This window comes from Hyperoodon ampullatus, assembly GCF_949752795.1.
Source record: "Hyperoodon ampullatus genome assembly, chromosome: 2".
Taxonomy (NCBI): Eukaryota; Metazoa; Chordata; class Mammalia; order Artiodactyla; family Ziphiidae; genus Hyperoodon; species Hyperoodon ampullatus.
In genome coordinates this window covers 139025150-139039823 of record NC_136915.1, presented here as the reverse complement: position 1 = coordinate 139039823, position 14674 = coordinate 139025150, and the positions used below count along the sequence as shown (strand labels likewise).

General features: G+C 50.2%; 1 pseudogene across 1 annotated transcript; it reads right to left on the bottom strand.

Annotated features, from left to right (window-relative positions):
• Positions 1-577: 577 nt before the first annotated feature.
• On the bottom strand, positions 578-11304 carry LOC307065680 (dipeptidase 2-like; annotated as a pseudogene). Its single transcript has 10 exons — positions 11240-11304; positions 10882-11065; positions 10439-10565; positions 10006-10135; positions 9640-9781; positions 9269-9338; positions 8972-9148; positions 8289-8592; positions 6997-7065; positions 578-861 (listed from the first exon to the last, which is right to left on the bottom strand). The product of its transcript is annotated as a dipeptidase 2-like (transcript).
• Between the last annotated feature and the right edge of the window lie 3370 nt (positions 11305-14674).

The window sequence follows — 14674 nt, the reverse complement described above, 5'->3', positions numbered from 1 at the left end:
AGACCTGGCACCTGGGTTCTGCTGCTACACTTGCCTTATCTCGTGGCCCTTGTGGCTCTAGCTTTCCCAGAAACCTCAAGGGCTTAAGTGCCTGTGCTTACTCAGAGGCCGCACGCCATTCCCCATTTCCAGCCTCAGGCCCTCCCCCTAGCTGCCTCCTCTAGAGACCCCCTCTCCTCAGCACACACACACACACACACACACACACACACACACACTCTCTCTCTCTCTCTCTCTCTCTCTCTCTGGGGATGTGCCTTCTCACAGAAGCTCGACCACAGAGATGCTTTAGGGACTGTGCCCAAACTCCTTCATCCCCAGCCTCTCAAGTTTTTGCTCTGATCCCTGGCACCCCCTGGAGCTGTTCCACCTTTGGAACCTTTCCCAGGTGGCAGGAGTGCCTAGCACAGGGGTAGTGACCTAAGTCTGAGCACTGGAGACCCTAGAAATCTGTTACACACAAACATTTTATTGAGCAGTAAGGGACCCCACTGGGGACAGAAAGGGCTGGCAGTAAAGGAGCATGTGAACCTCGGGGCAGGGTGCATGCTGCTTGACTCTCCATCCTGTTCTCGCTTCAGGGAGCAGGTCCACCGTGCTCCAATCGCCGGTTTTTGGGTCTGGAGCAGCCCAGCTCTTCGTGCGAACTTTCTGAAGAGTGCTTTCGTTTGGGAGCACGTCTGGGGACTGGCTTCACTGCTTCCACCTTTGCTGGTGGGGCCAAAGGAACATCCCCGTAGGCCCGGTAGCCACCAACCAGGCAGTATGTCTCCCCATGCCAGCCCAACTGCGTTTCTCCACACCCTCGGTAGAGGACATGGTAGTGCCCGGGTGTGGGAGGAGAAACGGGAGCCACTGCTGCTGCAAAGAGAATCAGAACCGATCAGTCACTTGTGCTGTGCACAGTCTCCTGCCACAATTTCCCCCTCTCATGTCTCTCCCAGTTTCTGGCTGAAGACCTTTCATCTACTTGACATCCAAAACACAGCCTTGGCCCATCACCTCTATGAGTCCCTAGAGAAGGGACACTGGCTGCAAAAGCAATCCCTAGAGCCTACGGCTGCAGCAGATGAGGAAGTCTCTTCACCGTTTCCAGGGAAAACAGTAGAACCCGAAAGAAATTGCACTCATGATCCTCTCCACCTCTCCCTTCCACAACAGAGAAAACATTTCTTGCAGTCTGTCACTTCTGAGGCTTTAAGGGAAATGTCTTTCAAGTTTTGGAAAGAAATAATCTAATACAAATCTGTTAAGAACCCCTCTCACCTTGGCAACCCCTCTTGGGCCCCAGTTATACTGCCTGTTTCAACCACACTGAACTCTAGCCCTCTGGTACTTTTATGTAGATTAGAACAAGGCTAAATACTGAGGCAGAGTGATCAGGAGACTCAGAACCGGGGTCTGGGTACCAAGTCTAGGCTCACATCAACCCAGCCTCCTGGGACACCATCTCCTCAGCCCTCCAGTCTCATTAGCACTTCATCACCCCCCCCTTCATTCTTCCGGTCTTCCCATCAATATGGCACCACCCTGTCCCCGAGTACTCAGCAACTCAGTACGGGATGTGTCTGAGAGGACCGATAGAGATGTCTGCATGACAGCACAGAGGTGCCTGGGTTTGAAGGTGTGCTTCTAATTGTGGCCCTCTTCCTCAAACTGCTCCATTTACCGTTTGCCAACAAAAATACACTTGTCTTTTGCTAAGAGGCCATTCAGGAAAGGGTCTGAATGGAAGCATCCTGTAGCCCAAAGGGGAAGGCTACATTATAAAGCTTAGAACCGTCCTGCACACTTGTCCAGGGATGACCTTTCACTTGTCCTCAGCAGTGAGCCCTGTGGGTCCCTGAAGGTGTCCCAGGTCACTGGTATTACTTACATGTGGGAGTGTGCTCAGTTGTACATAGTTGGCAGGCCCCACAGAAACATGTGCCAGCCAGGTGAGGTGGATTGTATCCCATACCTCCTGTGGAGGTGGCCGGTCTGGGTGTACCTGCTGCACTGCCCACCCAGGGAACAGAGCACAGGGTTGAGTATATATAGCCTATGAAGTCAGACATTGTCTCTGACAGTCAGAGAAACTTCCCTACCAGTTCTCCACCAGGTACGAATCTGTTTTGTTGTCAGTTACCATGGAATCTGTTACCATGGAATCTGTGAGAAGGCCTGTGAGGGCATCACTAGCCAGTGAGGTCATATATGGAACCTGTGACTTGAGGGGCAGGCTTCAGGAGGAGGGGCAGTTTTTTGGAGGAGAACAGGGTAGAGGCAGAGGTACTCTGCCTGGCCCCTCACACCTGGGCCTCCCCACCAATGCCGTAGTCTAGTAGACACCCTAGGTGAGGCGTGCTGGTGGTCTGGCACAGCCCCAGGGGCCACAGGAGGGCAAGAGAGACCCACATTCTGTGATTGGCTTGAGAGGCAAGATGAACGTAAGAGAAAGCTAGGTTGTATGGCACTTACCCTAAGAGGCAGAGATTTGTGTGGACTGGGGGATCAGGGAAGGCTCCTTTGCAGTGGGCCTGAAGGACAAGTGAGATTTGGACCCATGGGGAAGAGAGGGAAGACATTCCAGTTTGGAAGAATAAAAGCAAAGACACACTCTTCTCGACCTTGTCCTGCCCCCAATATAAATTCCTAGCACCCTGAAATTTTTACAACTGAGGACTTAAAAAAACCAAGAGGTTAAGGGGCCTTCGCAGTGGTACACAGGTAGTGGAGAGGTGTTCTGCTCAGTGGTTAGGTTCACGTCGGGGCTCCGGGTTTACAGCTGATAGGAATGTGAGGACAAGCTCCTGCCATTTCAAACATTTCCAAGTGATACTGAGAGAGATGTTAAAGGTGCAAAATGCGGGTGCTGAATGACCTCACAAAGTGGGAATGGTGGGCCCATTTGAACATGAAATGGAAAACAAATTCATGACAAAAGGACATAATACAAAATGACAACATAATCACTACAGTCCCCTCTCCCCTAGAAGTAAAAGTCATTAGAATCCTCTCTCTCTCCACCATGAAAGGATGAGATAAAGACTCAGCAGCAGCCCCCGTGAGAAACATGGTCAACCGTGTGAAGAGGTGTTACTAAGACGATTCGGTCCGCCTCAGAGAAGGAAAGAGACAACTCTGCCCTTAGCCTGATCAGGCCCACGGGAAGCAAGCACATTTGGGGCAGCCTCTGATAGTGTGGCAATGAGAGAGAACCTTCTTTAGGAGGGGACTCCCTGCTGCCGACCCTGAAAAAGCAAAGATGGGACATTGGTTTAATGGGGCTGTTGCAGAGGCGTTGTTCCCAGGAGGTAGAGACTGCTTCGACTACCATTTTAGAGGTTGGGCCACCGTGGTTGAGAAGCACAGCACCTTCTCTTCCTAAACTGCTTGAATCAGCGGGTACACGTTAGGACAGACGAAGTCAGGCCTCGTTGGAGCGGACTGCCTTTGGGAGTGGTAGAATGTAAACTGTGAAGGGGAATGCTCTGGAGGAGGTTTGTCATGGCAGCTGGGCCAGCATGAGACCATTCAGATTCTCCACGGCTCCAGAGATTACTTGACTGGGAGCATCCCTGTGATGTGGCGGGGGGACTCCTACCTTAACAGGACCTGGCTGGGCATCTGGGGAAGGCGGAATAAATGGTTTATTAACTTACGAGAGCGAGAGACTCACAAAAGCACTGAAAAAGACTTGTACCTGGATTCTTGAGCCAACCCTAAGAAAACTTATCTAGATCTGGAGTAGGGCTCTGGAGGCTGCACTTTTAAGCTTCCTGGGCAGTCCCACCACAGTGGTCCATGGATAGAGGGACCAAATTATTGTGTGTTCTCGGTTGCTTTGGGGAGTCAAAGTGGGCAATATTAAAAACTGCAGCAGGCATACGTATAAACAGGCAATATTCAAGGCAGACAGAGGTGTATAGTTATTCTATGCATGAATCAGGTTTGGGAAAAGCTAGCCTGGTGGTTAAATAACACAACCCTTACGACAGACAGACCAGATTCTGTCCTACTTACTTGTGTGATTTTGACCCAGTTCTTTTATCCTTCTGACTGTTTCTTCATATGGAAAAGAGCTATGGCTGTACATTTAGCACAATATTCTCTTTTGGCAAAAGTTGCTCTGGGTCCATTTGTGTTCTCTGCAACTGAATCCTTTCCAGTGTGCAAGCATTTTTAAGTTGTTTGGTGAAGTATTACATTTGACTTTCAACTGTTCATTACTTTGGGCAAAGCTTATGTAGTGCTGCAGAGACTAGAACCTATGCAGAGATAGTGAGAGGATGTTATAAGCTTATTCTGCCGGTTGATACAAAAGTTTAACCTTTTCTCCTCTTCCTCCACCTGCCGCCAAGTCATGAGAAAGAAGGCAGAGCCTGGAAATGCACACCAGGCAATACTTCTGTGTCAGTTTGCCTTTTATTCCTCTGCCAGTACTTCCCAGAGAGATTTCACCAAAAGTGCCTAAGCTTGCCATGGCCATTGTTGTGAAGAAAGTTTCTCTCTATTGCTAGTCACATCCCCTTTCCCTTCTCCTGGGGGCTTAATGGATGTTTGGGGGCAGGAACTAAAATTTAGAAGGTAAAAAACAAAAAAACAAAAAACAAAACAAAAGAAAAAACAAGTGTTCTTTTTTTTTAAACATCTTTATTGGAGTATAATGGCTTTACAATGGTGTGTTAGTTTCTGCTTTATACCAAAGTGAATCAGTTATACATAAGTTCCCATATCTCTTCCCTCTTGCGTCTCCCTCCCTCCTACCCTCCCTATCCCACCCCTCTAGGTGGTCACAAAGCACCGAGCTGATCTCTCTGTGCTATGCGGCTGCTTCCCACTAGCTATCTATTTTACGTTTGGTAGTGTATATATGTCCATGCCACTCTCTCACTTTGTCATGGCGTACCCTTCGCCCTCCCCATATCCTCAAGTCCATTCTCTAGTAGGTCTGTGTCTTTATTCCTGTCTTACCCCTAGGTTCTTCATGACATTTTTTTTCTTAAATTCCATATATATATATATATATATATATATATATATATGTGTGTGTGTGTGTGTGTGTGTGTGTTAGCATACGGTATTTGTCTTTCTCTTTCTGACTTCCTTTACTCTGTATGACAGACTCTAGGTCCATCCACCTCATTACAAATAGCTCAATTTCGTTTCTTTTTATGGCTGAGTAATATTCCACTGTATATGTGTGCCACATCTTCTTTATCCATTCATCCGACGATGGACACTGAGGTTGTTTCCATCTCCTGGCTATTGTAAATAGAGCTGCAATGAACATTTTGGTACATGACTCCTTTTGAATTATGGTTTTCTCAGGGTATAGGCCCAGTAGTGGGATTGCTGGGTCATATGGTAGTTCTATTTGTAGTTTTTTAAGGAACCTCCATACTGCTCTCCCTAGTGGCTGTACCAATTTACACTCCCACCAACAGTGTAGGAGGGTTCCGTTTTCTCCACATCCTCTCCAGCATTTATTGTTTGTAGATTTTTTGATGATGGCCATTCTGACCGGTGTGAGGTGATACCTCCTTGTAGTGTTGATTTGCATTTCTCTCATAATTCGTGATGTTGAGCATCTTTTCATGTGTTTGTTGGCCATCTTCGGAGAAATGTCTATTTAGGTCTTCCATCCATTGTTTCATTGGGTTGTTTTTTTTGATATTGATCTGCATGAGTTGCTTATATAGTTTACAAATTTATTTATGTTTATATTTTTTGGAGATGAATCCCTTGTCAGTTGCTTCGTTTGCAACTATTTTCTCCCATTCTGAGGGTTGTCAGAGTCCAGAGTCTTCAGTGTTCCCCCAGTATCCAACTTGGACAAGTGTACAAATAGTGGTGGTATAAATGATGTAGAGAGATGAATAGTGGAAGTAAGTATTGAAGGTAAAATTAATCGTTCAGTAACATCACATAATTAATTTTAAGTGTCCGTGTTATATTTGGGCAGAGTTGTTCAGTTGGCAATTAGTTAAGTTTGTAAGAGACTCAGGAGAGAGATATGTAAGTTTTAGGTCAAGATCTGTGATATATATGGTGGCTGGAATCACAAGAGTAGATGAGACCATCTATCAAGGGCAGAAGAGAGCTTCTGAGAAATACACATCTCTTGGCAGAGGGCAAAGTGAGAGTGCCCAATGAAAGAGATAAGGATGTCCAGAGGCAGGAGGAAGAAGTAGCAGGTTAAGATGCTACTGTTGTTAAGGTGAAAGATTTTTCTGAGATGACAAGTTTGATCAACAAAATCAAATATTGCTGAAAGGTGACAGAATGACCAAACAACATTCACTCAATTTAATCACAAATTAAATGTTGGTGAATGCAATTCCAGTGCAGATAAGTAAGAAGAAAAGAGCAAAATTGTGTGAGTCACGAGGTACATAAAGATAAGAAAATACAGACAATGAGAATAAATACAATTTTTGATAAACTGCACTGTGAAATTAGGAAGAGAGAAAAGGTAACTAGAGAATTACTTGGCATCAAGCGGGAGTAATTTTTAATGGGAGGGAGCCAAAATAAAATCGCTAAAGAGGAAGACCTTAACAATCCCAATGAGGTGGGAAAATGAATGGAAGGTACTGAGGAAGTGAGAATAGGTATTTATAAACTATGTCGAAAAGCTATTCTTGGACGTAAAGAGAAAAAGTTAGTTTGGGGTGTTTTTGCTTTATAGTCTGTGTTTTCTCTGTGAAATAAAAGTTTGATGGGAGGTGATGTCACCTCGAGATAGCGCTCATCAAATATCCTATGTGCTTATCTACATTTTTCATCCTCCTTTGTAGTTCAACTGTTTTCCTTTGATTCGTTGTGGCCAGTGGCAAAGAAGCAGAATCAAGTGTATCACTTCTGAGCTGAGGTCATTAGGAGCCAGTGTCCCTCTTGTCTGGTCCTCTGCTATTGTGACATGGGAGGTCAAATAGTCCAGATGACGTGGCTGCAAGATGGATCAGGACCATGTGATCTGTAAGGGCTTTACTCAGTAGAGAAACAACGTACTCGTATGTTCCACTGAGATTCCTGTGTTCAGTAGATCTGCCTGTGAGAGCTCAGAGAGCATAGCGAAGGCTGAAATGACAAAGACAGAGGGAGAGATGTTGGTAACAGATGGAAGGCGCCTGGCAGATAATATATTAAATGGTAAACAAAGCTGCTGGAGTAAGAGAGAGAGTATATAAGAGATGAGAAGAAGGCCAACTGTCTGTAGTATCTAACGCTAAGGAGTGAGGAGAGAAACAACTGAAAAATAAACATAAAAAGAATGATCAGAAAGAAGCTAGGTGGTATGCCAACAGAAATCCTAAGATTGCTATAAAACATAAAGGAAGGTAGTTTTCAAAGAAGCACCATTTAATGGAGTCAGTTGTTTCCCAAAGGCAAAATGCTATGGGAACTGAAAATAAACCATCTGATTGGATGACTAAACTTTTATGAACAAAAGTGGAACCATTTCAGGAAAGTCATGGGAGAAGACGCTGTGTTACAGTGGGGAGAGTAATCAATATATTGTGAGGAAAGGTGCCTTCATTTGCAAGAGATGCCCATTAAGAAGTGAAGACAGCATTTAAAGGGAAGGGATAATTTAAGAAAATTAAAAAAAAAATTTAAGGAAACTTGAATAATTCATAGACAAAGAGGGAGGTATTAGTGAAAGACTGAAAATCAGAGAAAGCTATCTTAAGTTGTTGTTATGGACTGAATTGTGTCCCCCCAAAAATTATATGTTGAGGCCCCTCCTAATTTGACTGTAGAAGATAGGAGATAGGTCCTTTAGGGAGGTAACTGAAGTTAACTGAAGTCATAAGGGTGGGGTAATAATCTGACAGGGACTGATGGTGTCCTTATAAGAAGGGGAATAGATTCCAGAGATCTCTCTCCCTCTGCTCGTAGAGGAAAGGCCGTGTGAGGACACTGCAAGAAGACAGCCATCAGCAAGCCAGGAAGATTGTTCTCACCAGAAACCAATTCTTATGGTATTCAATACCTTAATCTTGGACTTCCACCGTCCAGCACTGTGAGAAAATAAATTTCTGCTGTTTAAGTCATTCAGTCTGTAGTATTTCACTATAACAGCCCAACCAGACTAATACAGACCTTCATGTACACTGCAATATACAGAAGCTAAACAATGATTGTGAGCCAGAGAGTACATCTTGAACAGAAGTGTAATGACGCTTGTGGTACTCACAACTTCACGAATTTTGTCAGAAAGATGTGAAAAAAAGTCAGTCAGACAACGGTTCTGATAGTGGATATTTTCTTTATGTGTTTGACATAAAGCAGTGTCTGACAGCCTCCCTGATACCCATCCGTATCGCAGTTTTGATTCTGTGGCTCCAGTTCCACATGGCACCAAGGTGCTGTGTACTGTCCATTCTTGGGTTTTTGGGTGCTGTACCTGTTGCCAATAGGTGGGTCAAACCACTGGGGCTCTTCTGAAGTCCTCCCTAAATTTGGACCCAGCTTCAGCTCCAAATCCGAGTTTTCAGAGAGCCCAGGGTGAGGCTCGCCTGCCACAGTAGACACGTTGGCTAACGGGTTGCACTGCAGCACCCGCTCGGACAAGGGCACCATCACGATGCCACCGTTCTTCTTCTGCAGGGGCGGACCCGTGGACAGTCAGCTTGGCCCCCAGCACAGCCAGCTGCCTGTTCACTCTCTCGGCCCCTGTGAGGAAGGTGTTCAGCCCTGGCTTTGAGGTCAGAGTCGTCTCCTCTCTGGGTTTGTGTGAATGGAGGAGCCGCAGCCGTGGTCTGGGTGGTGTGTTGGCCCTGGGTTTCTGGGTTTGGAGGAGTATCTTACCACCTAGACCCCCACCTAGGGCTGAAGAGTTCAGGGGCTGTGGACCGTGGGTTTTGGGGGCAGAAGATATTTAACCTGGCGTTTGAGGAAATGGAGGGAGAAGAGGCTCAGGTTCAAGGGCTCCTGGTTTGAATCTCTTGCTTTAGGTTTGAGGGCCAGGGCAGTCTCTCACCAGAAGCTGCAGGATATCATCAGGAACATTGCGAGTGTTCTTGCACATACCCCGGGCAGCTGAGTGGGAGAAGATGACAGGTGCCTGTGACACTTGTAGGGCTCGCCGTGCCACAGCATCCGAGACATGGGCCAAGTCCACCATCATGCCCGGGCGGTTCATTTCTGCCACCACCTTCTGCAGGGACAGGATGGGGAGAGGGCATGAGGGCTGCATTTATCTTGTGTGTATTTATCTGTAGGGCACAGGCGGGGCTGTACATTCATGTGGGGCAGGGTATGGAAGCCGGGTCCTTACCTCGCCAAAGCCGGTGAGCCGACTGACATTGCTGTAGAAGGGGTGGATACCCTTTGCTGAGCTCTGTGCCCTGCTGGATGGCCAGGAGGCAGTCTGACTGGTGGCCATGACTTGGCTACAAGAGCGTAGAAAGAGGTTCTGTCGAACCGTCTACACCTGCAACTCCCTGGTGCAAGAGGAGGGACCCAAACTGGGCTGTGCCTGGCAGTAGGAGGGCCCTTCTGGGGATTCAGTCTTGTTCTGCAAACCTCCATTCCCCTCCCGACCCCAGGTTCAGGGCTGGATCCCAGGGGTAAACTTGCTTTGGGCCCCAGCGTGATCTTGGGCAGATCCCTGCCTCACTGGGCCCTTACCATCTGCACTGTGCTCACCAGGGCGTGTTGCAGGTGTGGGTGAGTGTCACGTAGCGCACACCCAGCGCATAGAAGTTACGCAAGATGGAGAGGCTCCTGTCCAGTGAGTGGCCGCCCTCTACACCAATGAGGCTAGCCAACTTCCGGGTATTGTTGAGAGCTGGGGGCAGGTAGGTCAGATGATCATTTTCAGAGGCAGGGGTAGCTAACTGAAGTCCCTAACACCTACCACCACCAGTCTGTTTACCATTTTTTTTTTGTTTTTTTGGCCGTGCCGCGCAGCATGAGGGCTCTTAGTTCCCCCACCGGGGATCAAACCCGAGGCCCCTGCAGTGGAAGCGTGGAGTCTTCACCTCTGGACTACCAGGGAAGTCCCCCGTCTACCTTTAACTGAGGTCACAAGCTCCAGCTCAGAATAGGAGGCACACATGGGGCAGATGAGGTGAACTTGCTCCAGGGTGAGGCGCACAGCATCGCGTTCGTGGGTCCGGCATGGGACGTAGGCTCACCAGAACTGAGGGAAGGCAAGGGCTTAGTTTGGGCTTTGGAGCTCCTTGGGCTTCTCATAGCCTCCTCAGCTGGCACAACACTCACTGAGCCCAGAAGTCACATGTAATGCGTTGCTTTTTCTGTGGTACTTGGATGCCCGTCAGGTTGGCTCACTGTGACCCCTGTTCCCCCAGCATCCATGGCATGGCACTTTCTAGGTCACTATGGTAACTTAGTTCCAATGTGACTAACCTGTGGTCTCTGAGGCCCCCAAACTGCCCCACATTCCCCAGCAGCCATGGTGGCACCTTGTGTGTCCCTTTGGTACCTGGGCACCCACGAGATCATTTTTCAGCCTGTCCACGCTGGTCTGGCCATGGCTGAAATTGCGCAGATTAACATCCTGTAGCCCGTGGTGGTAAAACTGCCTCAGGGCCAGGGGCGTGTCGTTGTGGCTGGAGGGAGGTCAAGGCAAATAGGTGGGCTCCTTAGGCCTTGGGATCAGGCAGGACACATTGCCTGGCCTGGGCCAGCCTGTGGGTCCCCCACCTCCCACTGTCACACAGACTGTACTAGGAGCAGCTGGGGCCTGGGCTGAGGGGTGCCCACCAGGGAGGGGATGACAGAGAAGGGGAAGGGCATCCATAGATGATGGAGAGGACGCCCAGGGGTGGCGTGAGGGAGCCTCCCCACTAGCTCTGCATGCTCCGGACCTCCTGCCCTGCCCGGGGCCAGGCTAGGCACCCAGCGGCCCGCACACACTGCAGCCACCCGTCCACAAGCGGAAAGTCCCGCATCAGGGCCCGTGTGCGCTCCCGCGGACTTGGGGTACTGGAGGTGCCCCTCGTGGTCTTCACAGGTAACCAGCCGCAGCAGCAGACCCAGCAGGAGGAGCAGACACAGCAGAGGCCACTGGCTGAGTGCGCGGAGACCATCGAGGCGGGCAGAGGCGGGTCTGAGAGGGGCGGGCAATGGGGTTCTGCGTGTCGACACAGGGCACCCAGCGGCGCGGCCTCGCGAGGGGGGCGGTTTGAGGGAGGGGATACAGAGTCACAGGACCCTGCGACCCGTGCGTAGAGAGCCGCGATCCGGGAAGCCCAGCAGCCACAGGGCGGCAGTGCCCTCCCACCTCCTGCTCACAGGCAGCTCCTGCGGGCTAAGCTGGCCTCTGCGGAGAGCCCACTGGCCTCCCATCGCGGGTTCCCTCCACCCCTGCCCCTCTTCCCACTCCCACTGCTCCGAGGGGGCGCCCTAGGTTGCTCTCCCCGGCCTGTAACCTTCCTGTCCAAGCTGGGGTGCTTCTCTCAGAGGGCCACCTTCAGCCCGAGGCCTCCCGGGAGCACACCTTGTCCCCATCTGCCTGCAGCCGGCCCCGCCCACCCTGAGGGCTGCGTGCCAGTGTCTCTGTGGCCACAAGTGCTCTGGGCTCCCGGTTTCCCGGGACTGGGCCATGAGGGCTTGTGTGGGGGAAGAGATAGTTTCTGGAAATGCGGGGTGGGCGGGTAACCATGTGAGCTCTGGATTCAGGAAGGGGTCCTCTGCCCCCGACCTTCTCTCTCCACCTACTTGACTCCCCAACCTGCATGACCATTCTCTGGGGACTTCAACCAGCGCCTGGGAACTATCAGGAACCTCCCCCACTTCTGTCAGCCAGCCTCAGGGAAGAGCGCCCTCAGGAGTCTCTACACCTCCCCAGGGCCTGAATAGAAGGACTTTGAGGATGTGAACTGAACGACCTTCTGGGGAGAGTCAGCGACCCTTTTACTCAACAGAGCAGGAACCCAGTCAGCAGGCTATTTGAGTGGAAGGAAATGAAGTGATTTCCATGGCAGCAGAGCCCCCACCGCAGCAACCTTCCTCCCAGAGCTGCTGGCTGACCTTCTGGCCAGGATCCCTCCTACCTCAGCGTGGAAGGCCCGGTCTCGTGGAGAAGTATAGGTTCTGAGGAAAGACCTGGCACCTGGGTTCTGCTGCTACACTTGCCTTATCTCGTGGCCCTTGTGGCTCTAGCTTTCCCAGAAACCTCAAGGGCTTAAGTGCCTGTGCTTACTCAGAGGCCGCACGCCATTCCCCATTTCCAGCCTCAGGCCCTCCCCCTAGCTGCCTCCTCTAGAGACCCCCTCTCCTCAGCACACACACACACACACACACACACTCTCTCTCTCTCTCTCTCTCTCTCTCTCTCTCTCTCTCTCTCTCTCTCTCGGGGATGTGCCTTCTCACAGAAGCTCGACCACAGAGATGCTTTAGGGACTGTGCCCAAACTCCTTCATCCCCAGCCTCTCAAGTTTTTGCTCTGATCCCTGGCACCCCCTGGAGCTGTTCCACCTTTGGAACCTTTCCCAGGTGGCAGGAGTGCCTAGCACAGGGGTAGTGACCTAAGTCTGAGCACTGGCGACCCTAGAAATCTGTTACACACAAACATTTTATTGAGCAGTAAGGGACCCCACTGGGGACAGAAAGGGCTGGCAGTAAAGGAGCATGTGAACCTCGGGGCAGGGTGCATGCTGCTTGACTCTCCATCCTGTTCTTGCTTCAGGGAGCAGGTCCACCGTGCTCCAATCGCCGGTTTTTGGGTCTGGAGCAGCCCAGCTCTTCGTGCGAACTTTCTGAAGAGTGCTTTCGTTTGGGAGCACGTCTGGGGACTGGCTTCACTGCTTCCACCTTTGCTGGTGGGGCCAAAGGAACATCCCCGTAGGCCCGGTAGCCACCAACCAGGCAGTATGTCTCCCCATGCCAGCCCAACTGCGTTTCTCCACGCCCTCGGTAGAGGACATGGTAGTGCCCGGGTGTGGGAGGAGAAACGGGAGCCACTGCTGCTGCAAAGAGAATCAGAACCGATCAATCACTTGTGCTGTGCACAGTCTCCTGCCACAATTTCACCCTCTCATGTCTCTCCCAGTTTCTGGCTGAAGACCTTTCATCTACTTGACATCCAAAACACAGCCTTGGCCCATCACCTCTATGAGTCCCTAGAGAAGGGACACTGGCTGCAAAAGCAATCCCTAGAGCCTACGGCTGCAGCAGATGAGGAAGTCTCTTCACCGTTTTCCAGGGAAAACAGTAGAACCCGAAAGAAATTGCACTCATGATCCTCTCCATCTCTCCCTTCCACAACAGAGAAAACATTTCTTGCAGTCTGTCACTTCTGAGGCTTTAAGGGAAATGTCTTTCAAGTTTTGGAAAGAAATAATCTAATACAAATCTGTTAAGAACCCCTCTCACCTTGGCAACCCCTCTTGGGCCCCAGTTATACTGCCTGTTTCAACCACACTGAATTCTAGCCCTCTGGTACTTTTATGTAGATTAGAACAAGGCTAAATACTGAGGCAGAGCGATCAGGAGACTCAGAACCGGGGTCTGGGTACCAAGTCTAGGCTCACATCAACGCAGCCTCCTGGGACACCATCTCCTCAGCCCTCCAGTCTCATTAGCACTTCATCACCCCCCCCCTTCATTCTTCCGGTCTTCCCATCAATATGGCACCACCCTGTCCCCGAGTACTCAGCAACTCAGTACGGGATGTGTCTGAGAGGACCGATAGAGATGTCTGCATGACAGCACAGAGGTGCCTGGGTTTGAGGGTGTGCTTCTAATTGTGGCCCTCTTCCTCAAACTGCTCCATTTACCGTTTGCCAACAAAAATACACTTGTCTTTTGCTAAGAGGCCATTCAGGAAAGGGTCTGAATGGAAGCATCCTGTAGCCCAAAGGGGAAGGCTACATTATAAAGCTTAGAACCATCCTGCACACTTGTCCAGGGATGACCTTTCACTTGTCCTCAGCAGTGAGCCCTGTGGGTCCCTGAAGGTGTCCCAGGTCACTGGTATTACTTACATGTGGGAGTGTGCTCAGTTGTACATAGTTGGCAGGCCCCACAGAAACATGTGCCAGCCAGGTGAGGTGGATTGTATCCCATACCTCCTGTGGAGGTGGCCGGTCTGGGTGTACCTGCTGCACTGCCCACCCAGGGAACAGAGCACAGGGTTGAGTATATATAGCCTATGAAGTCAGACATTGTCTCTGACAGTCAGAGAAACTTCCCTACCAGTTCTCCACCAGGTACGAATCTGTTTTGTTGTCAGTTACCATGGAATCTGTTACCATGGAATCTGTGAGAAGGCCTGTGAGGGCATCACTAGCCAGTGAGGTCATATATGGAACCTGTGACTTGAGGGGCAGGCTTCAGGAGGAGGGGCAGTTTTTTGGAGGAGAACAGGGTAGAGGCAGAGGTACTCTGCCTGGCCCCTCACACCTGGGCCTCCCCACCAATGCCGTAGTCTAGTAGACACCCTAGGTGAGGCGTGCTGGTGGTCTGGCACAGCCCCAGGGGCCACAGGAGGGCAAGAGAGACCCACATTCTGTGATTGGCTTGAGAGGCAAGATGAACGTAAGAGAAAGCTAGGTTGTATGGCACTTACCCTAAGAGGCAGAGATTTGTGTGGACTGGGGGATCAGGGAAGGCTCCTTTGCAGTGGGCCTGAAGGACAAGTGAGATTTGGACCCATGGGGAAGAGAGGGAAGACATTCCAGTTTGGAAGAATAAAAGCAAAGACACACTCTTC